Consider the following 8,140-nt stretch of genomic DNA (forward strand, 5'->3'; position numbering starts at 1 on the left):
CAACAGAATACAAGAGAGAGAAGAAAGAATATCAGACACTGAAGATACCATAGAGAAAATAAACACACTGATCAAAGAAAACAATAAAACCAACAAAATCTCATCACAAAACATTCAGGAAATATGGGACACAATAAAGAGACCAAACCTAAGAATAATTGGGGTAGAAGAAGGAGAAGAAATACAGCTCAACGGACCAGAACATACATTTAATAAAATTATAGAAGAAAACTTTCCCAACCTAAAGAAAGATATTCCTTTTGAAGGTTCAAGAAGCATACAGAACACCGAATAGACTGGATCAAAAAAAATCTCCTCTTCATATAATAATCAAAACACAAAACATACAGAATAAAGAAAGAATATTAAGAGCTGCAAAGGAAAAAGGTCAAGTTACTTATAAAGGTAAACCTATCAGACTTACACCTGACTTCTCTATGGAAACCACGAAAGCCAGAAGGTCCTGGATAGGTGTACTGCAGAAACTAAGAGACCATGGATGCATGCCCAGACTACTATACCCAGCCAAGCTTTCGTTCACTATAAATGGAGAAAACAAAATTTTCCAGGATAAAAACAAATTTAAACAATAGGTAGCCACAAATCCAGCCTTACAGAAAGTAATAGAAGGAAAATCACAAACCAAGGAGTCCAACAATGACCACAATAACTCAGACATCTAGAGACCCTTCACTAGCACAACTCAAAGAAAGTAAACACACAAACTCTACTACTAAAAAAAGTGACCGGAGTTAATAACCACTGGTCATTAATATCACTTAATGTCAATGGACTCAACTCACCTATAAAAAGGCACAGGCTAAGAGATTGGATACGGAAACAGGATCCAACATTATGCTGTTTACAAGAAACACACCTCAACCACAAAGACAGGCACCTACTCAGAGTAAAGGGCTGGGAAAGGGCCAGTACATGCAGTAGGATCAAAACCCAGTGCCATTGTCCTTGGCTTCTCAGTCAGCCCTCACCAAGGCCAGCTGGATTGGGACTGAGAAAGCATAGCAGAGACTTCTTCTCTAATGGTACAATTTCCTGTCTAGTCATTGTGACTAGAGTTACTGATACACGAGGAGAAGGCAATAATGACTCTGTCTCACAAACCTAAATCTTCAGAACAGGTGTGGATTGAAGGCTGGAGGCTCCCTGAAAGATTATTTGTGTGATTCTGCATGGTCAGAGTTTGTGAAAAGTCTGTTGGTTTTAGATTATTCCCCCACAATATGAAAACCAAGTAACCCAAGAGTCTAATAAAATATAGTTCATATTTTAAAAAAAGCTGCCTAGCACATGTGCACAAGGGTTGACATGGCTACATCATATGCAGATGATGGAGCTCACGCATGTGCGCAAGGGCTTAGTGGAGTCATACATGGATGATGTAATCCATGTATACACACAAGGGTTTAGCTGAGTCATACAAGCAGGGCCCTTTAACATCCTCGGGGACCAGTAGGCACTTCTGCCTGAGGGCTTGTCTGCACCTGCATGACCCCCTAGAACCCAGAAGTATCAGCCTTACGTGGCTGAAATCTTTACAGCGTCTCCTCTCTCTCACCTCACCATCTCTGATTGACTGTCAGTCTGATTGACTGTCATTTTCTGTGTATTTATGCTGATTGCATATTTGTGCCTCTTGTCTCCCTTATACCCTCTCAACAGGGTATGGACACATGTTTTAATTTATGAATCTATGTGTGAGCACGTGTAGCACATGCTACATATGTGGCGATTGGAGGACAACCCATGAAAGTTGCTTATCTTCCAGCATGAGAGTTCTAGGGACTGAACTCAAATTTCCAACCATGGAAGCCAGCGTCTTTAACTACTGAGCCACCGTACCAGCTCTAGATGTTTTTTTTTTTTTTTCCCCTCCAATCACCTGTATCTCCTCACAGGACTTGGGCTCTCTAGGGGAATGTGTGGAGTTGCTTGTTCAGAAAGTGTTGGGTCCTCCAGTTTGCTACTTTTTACACCCATGAAGGAGGCCTGACTAAACCCACCTTCCATTCTGGTTGATGCTGTTCACAGCTAATAAAATGCCCCTGTTATGAGTGAAAGTAGGCTTAGAACCTTCAAGAGAATAAGGCAGTGTATGTCTCCCAGTGCCTTCTGGGCAGAAGGAGCTTTCTCATCAGCTTTCCACTAGGCAGTTCACACATCCTAATGGGTCTAGGTAGTTGTGAGATGTGACATCAGTAATGTGTTACTAGTAATAAAAAGGATGAGTTGTCTTTTAAAAAAACATAAATATGGGTGGATTCAAAACGACCTTTTATAGCAGGCCTTTGGAATTTTTCTAGCTTTATGAGTTGTGAAGCTATAGTTTTCTACTGTTTTTGTTGTTGTTGTTGTACCTGCCCAGAACCACCACGTTCCCCTATAGGAACTGATTGTTTCATTTCATTTGAGATGTGAATGGGGGTGGTGGTGACATACAGCTCCCTGGTTCTGACTCTGTGCCTTTCCCGTGAAGGTCAGAATGATTACTGCAAGCGCTGCCAGTAATGGTGACATCACTACAGACCCCGCTTATTGGGAGAGAGGGTGAGGAAAGCACCGGAAGAGAGTTGAGTGCTTGGATAGGGCTGATTTAAGTTATGTCTTTAACAGTCGTTTGACTTTTGACAAATGGCTTTGGGATGTAGGGATATGCCAGAACTGAGAGGATTCGAGCCAAGCTGCCTAAGGGGGACAATGTGGGAAATGTTCTATGCGTTGCTCAGCGTCAGAAACAGAAGTGGGGCTTAACTGTTTTCTAGATTAGGCAAGTAAGATTCTTCTCTGAATGCAAGATGGTATTACTTAGATGGTCTCGGTACAGAACAGGGAGACAGGTAAGTTAATCGGATTGAGTCCATAAACCAAATAGTTATAGGTGCCAGACATGGAATAATTCTAAATGACTCCTGGGTGTATCTTTCCAATGCTTGAAGGCTTTTAAATATCATTTCTAAACATAGTACAAGAGCTAACTTCAGAAAAATTTTATTTATTATTCATTCATTCATTCATTCATTCATTCATATTCATTTTATGGAGAAAGGGTCTCTAGTCCAGGTGTCAGTTTGTCATGTAGGCCAGGATGACCTTGAGCTTCCGATGCCCCTGCTTCTGTCTCTGGCTGAGATTACAGGTGTGCTCCATCACGGCTGGCTCGTGTTATTGCCAGGGAATGAACTGAGAGCACCAAGCATGCTAGGCAAGAATTCTTGCAGTATTTGAAAAAAAAATGAGACACACAAGTTTGCATAAAATGATGAACCATGAAACAAAACTTTAGTAGTTTATTGGATGACATAACCCAGTGCCAATTGCTGTTCATGACACCACACTTCTATTTTTGTTGTCTTTATTGAGCTATACATTTTTCTCCACTCTGCTCCTGTTGAGATAGGAGCGGCAGGGCTGCGTCCCCAACACCCCGGCTGCTTGGCTAGCTCATGCCCGAAATAACAACACACAAACTGTATTCATTTAAAGAGCTGCTTGACCCATTTCTATCTAGCCTCTTCTAGGCTAACTCTCGCACCTGGACTAGCCCATTTCTAGTAATGTTTGTAAGCACCCCAAGGTGCGCTTACCGGGAAGATTCTAGCCTACTCGGAGGAGCTTCATTGCGTGCATCTGCCCGGGAGAGCTAAGCATGGTGTCTCTCAGGAAGCAGAGCAGAGTCTGACCTCACTTCCTCTTCTGCCCAGCATCCTATTCTGTTTACTCCTCCCACCTATGTTCTAAGCTATGAGGCCAAGCAGTTTATTATAATTAACCAATGACCTTCCCCCATCATGCTCCCTTCTTTCCCTCTCCCCTCCTACCTTCTCTCATGTCCCAGTTTACTCAGGAGATCTTGTCTCTTTCACTTTTCTATGTAGATCCATGTATGTCTCTCTTAGCATCTTTTTTTGCTTTCTAGTTTCTCTGGGGTTGTGGCCTGTAGACTGTTTTTTCTTTGCTTTATGTCTAAAAGCCACTTAAGAGTGGAGACATTATATTTGTCTTTTCTGGATCTGGGTTATCTCACTCAATATTTTTTTTCTAGATCCATCCATTTTCCTGCAAATGTCAAGATGTCATTATTTTTCATTACTGTGTAGTACTCCATTGGACAACACTCTTCTTACTAAAAGTACAGAGAAAGAAGAAGTGACACTGATCCAGAGTTTGGGGAAATCTTTAACACTAATGAGGGTTTGATCTAAATATGAGACTTAGAGGCCTCCTCTACCTTTCTTAATCTGTATGAGTAATACCACTTTTTACCCTTTATTCTCTTCCATTTTGTTGTCTACATTTTCTCAAGCTCTCTTCTGTAGCATGATTAATAAAAATCCAGGGAAGAAATTGGGGTTCAAGTTGGAGGTCAGAAAAGCAAAACAGCCAGCCACTGTTTTGCTCTTACCTTTACCTCAGTCTGAAATGGGGATTCTGCCTCCAGAAATCCTCAGAATGAAACTGTGTCTGAGAGCTGTCTCCTCCCATTTTATATTCCTCTCTAGGGCTGGGATTAAAAGCGTGTACCACTACTGCCCAGTTTCTATGGCAAACTAGTGTGGCTACTGGGATTAAGGGTGTGTGTCATCACTGCATGGTCTGTAAGGCTGACCAGGGGGTTGTTTTACTCTCCGATCTTCATGCATGCTTCACTTATCAAAATACAAATGAAATATCACTACACTATTCTATTTGTGCATCTGTTTTTCTTGCACCATGTTTATCTTTACAGGGCCTTCCCAGGCTCTGACACTGGGTTTCTAAGAAATGGACTTTTTCTGTTTCTATGACTTATACATATGGCCATCACATTTGTCTTTTAGAATAATCTGAACACACAAGTGTTTTAATCTTTTAAAGAAGACATTGCTTTGCCCAAATCCTTTTCTTTTCTCTGGTGAGCTAGTCAGTCAGGGGTTGCTTATGGCATATTGAGTATCTCTGTTTGCTTCATATCTGCTGAGAAAAAAAAATGCCTGAAGAACTTTGCAAAATAAGCTCCCCCAGCATGGTCAAAGGAGGAAGAACAAAGGGAACAGAACACAGAGGGAGATATGATTTTGTATTTAAGGAAGCCAAAGAAAAGAAAAATACAATTCAGGAGTATTTGAAACAGGAAACTGTCAGGGAGAAATTAAATTGAATCTTTGCTATTTCTTGCTCATAATTATTTTGTCATTATCTTTCATTTCTTGTAAAGGGTCAGACCCATGGAGGGAAGGACTGCTCCTAACCCAAAACAGGTGGCTTTGAGTATGAGAACATGTTTTTAGGGTGCCTAGGTCAGCAGTTCTAGAGCCCCAAAGGAAAAAAAAATGAGGGGAAAAAAGGAGAATCACCAAAAAAAGCATCAGGTGACAGTTCCCAAACATACACAAAAGATCCTACAAGTAAGTGTTCTGGATAGTGTCCTCACTCAGCAGTGCAGAGACATTTGATGGCTAAAGGACCCAAGAGAGACAAAAAGACTAAGGGAGTTGGATGAATGAACGCTTCGTTCAATAATAAGGGATGTGAAGGAGAAGGAATCACTTCGTTCTCTAGCAGGTGTTGCCATTTGTTGTGACGTGAGTGAGGAATGTCTCCTGTGGGCACAGGTATTTGAACATGTGGTCCTCAGCTGGTGGTGCTTGGGGAGGTTGTGTTACCTTCAGGAGAGAGAGTCTTCTTAGAAGAAGTATGTCATTGGGCTCTGAGTTTATAACTTTGCCTGATTTCCAGCTCTCTCTCTCTCTCTCTCTCTCTCTCTCTCTCTCTCTCTCTCTCTCTCTCTCTCTGTGTGTGTGTGTGTGTGTATTTCTCATGTGGATGATAATGTGAACAGCCATCTTCCTGCTCCTTCACCCACATTTTTCCTGACTTTTGTAATTCCTTCTCTGCTATGCTGGACTCTCTCTGGAACTGTAAGATAAAACAAATCCGTTTCCTCCTCAAGTTTCTTTTGGTCATGGAATTTAACCATAGTCAGAGAAAAGTAGCCAATACACAACTATAGTGGCTGATTCTGTTGTTTAGCTTACCTGAGCTACAATGCCCACATAGTTGATCAAAAACATTGTGCAAGATGCTACTTGTGAGGGTGTATTTGGATGACACTGACATTTAAATCCATGTGGGCATCTTCTACTCAAGCAGAGTTTCCTCTATAATATGGATGGGCTGCATCCTATCTGTTGAAGCCTAGTGATCCCGAGCAGGAGAAACCTTCGACTTCATCCTTTACACTTTATGGCTTACTATCAGGCTCCTGGTCATCAGCCTTCTGGGTCAGATTTTGGGCTTACAAGGCCACCCCTATCACATGAACCAGTTCTGATCTGTGTGAGTCCTTCAGCTTCAGTAGAAGGAGAGGGCAGGTTTTTCCTGTCACAGTGCTGGGAAGTTCATAGAACAAACACATTATCTTGCCAAAGACTTGTTTGTCCCTGTCCTTTCCCTTCTTGCTGTTCTCTGATACAGACCCTTCTATCATCCCTGCCCCTTTCTTATGTGGGAGTGTCATATCAATCTGTTGATTTCATTGGTTAAGTAATAAAGAAGCTGCTTGGCCTGATAGGTTAGAACATAGGTGGGTGGAGTAAACAAAACAGAATGCTGGGAAGAAGGGAAGTGAGCTCAGATGCGAGGCCACTCCTCTCCAGGGCAGACATGATGAAGCTCCAATCCAGGATGGACGTAGGCTAGAATCTTCCTGGTAAGCACACCTCGTGGTGCTACACACATTAATAGAAATGGGCCAAGCAGTTTCTTTATTACTTAACCAATGAAATCAACAGATTGATATGACATTCCCACATCACCTTTCCATATAAAAAAGCACAGATGTGGGGTGGTGGGGGGAAACTCCAAGTTTGTGGCAGAGGAGAGGGCCTCTACTGACTGAGGGACCATGAAGTTCTTTCATTAGTTCACTAAGTTTTGAGATAGGTTGACCCTGAATTCACTGTTGCCAAGGATGAACTTGAATTCTTGATCTCCCTATCTCTACCTCTCAAATATTGGGATTGCAGGCATGTATTGTCTGGTTTATACAATGCTAAGGATTGGACCCAGGTATTTGGTGCAAGCTAAGCAGGCACTCTACCAATTGAGCTACACCCTCAGCCTTCCTTCTTAAGCTTCCCCTGCCAGCACAGAGAAGAAGGGATGCGATAAAGGACTTTTCTTACTGTTTCTTTCTCCCTTTGGGCAGTTTGACACTTTGGGACTGCAAAACAGCAGCCGTTTCCAATTGCTTTGAGCAGCAGAGGGAGTCCCAGATGTCACATGCTTGAGCTCCTTCACTTCCTGAAAGGAGGACCAGCTTCTGACAGCTGGCAGCCAGGAGAGTGGAAGAGCTGGTTGGTATACAGGAAAAGTAAAACCCTTCACGCTAACTGGTTTGTGGCTCCTCTGGGCTCTGGGAGCAGGAGATGGGAAGGGTAGTATGCTGGGTTCATTCCTCACTGGTTTTCTTGTAAGGGAATGTACAACTAGGCTGTAAATATTCAGTATGACCAAAGTTATACATCCCAGAGAGTATTAAACACATTAATACTGTGAAGTAATCCTCTCCCTTAGGCCTGCTCAGTTTTATGAATACTTCCTTATTTCTAAGTCAGCTTGGGTCCCTGAAGACAATGTACACATGCATGTGGTGACATAAACATCTATGAGGACATACACAATACACACATGTACACACTGAATACACTTAGAGGCAAATGTCTCCATCTTTTTTAAATGTATTTTACATACCAACCATAGTTTCCTTGCCCTCCTCCCACTCCCTCCTCCCACTTCCCTTCTTCCCACCCTATCAGGCTCCATTCAGATTGGGTAAGGGCTCCCATGGAAATCAACAAAGCATGGCATATTAAGGCATGGACCAAGCTTCTCCCCACTGCATCAAGGCTGAACAAGGCAACCCACCATAGGAAATTGGTTCCAAAGAGCCAGCTCATGCATCAGGGACAGGTCCTGGTTCCATTGCTGGGGCCCCCACAAAAGAACAAGCTACACAACTGTCACCCAGTTGTGTAGAGGGCCTAAGTCAGTCTCATGCTGGCTCCTTAGCTGTCAGTCCAGAGTCTGAGCTCCTTCAAGGTCAGGTCTGCTGTCTCTGTTGGTTTTCCCTCCTCCCTCTCTT

This window comes from Alexandromys fortis, unplaced genomic scaffold (genome assembly GCF_014885135.2).
Source record: "Alexandromys fortis isolate MF-2015 unplaced genomic scaffold, M_Fortis_MF-2015_v1.1 scaffold_156, whole genome shotgun sequence".
Classification (NCBI taxonomy): Eukaryota; Metazoa; Chordata; class Mammalia; order Rodentia; family Cricetidae; genus Alexandromys; species Alexandromys fortis.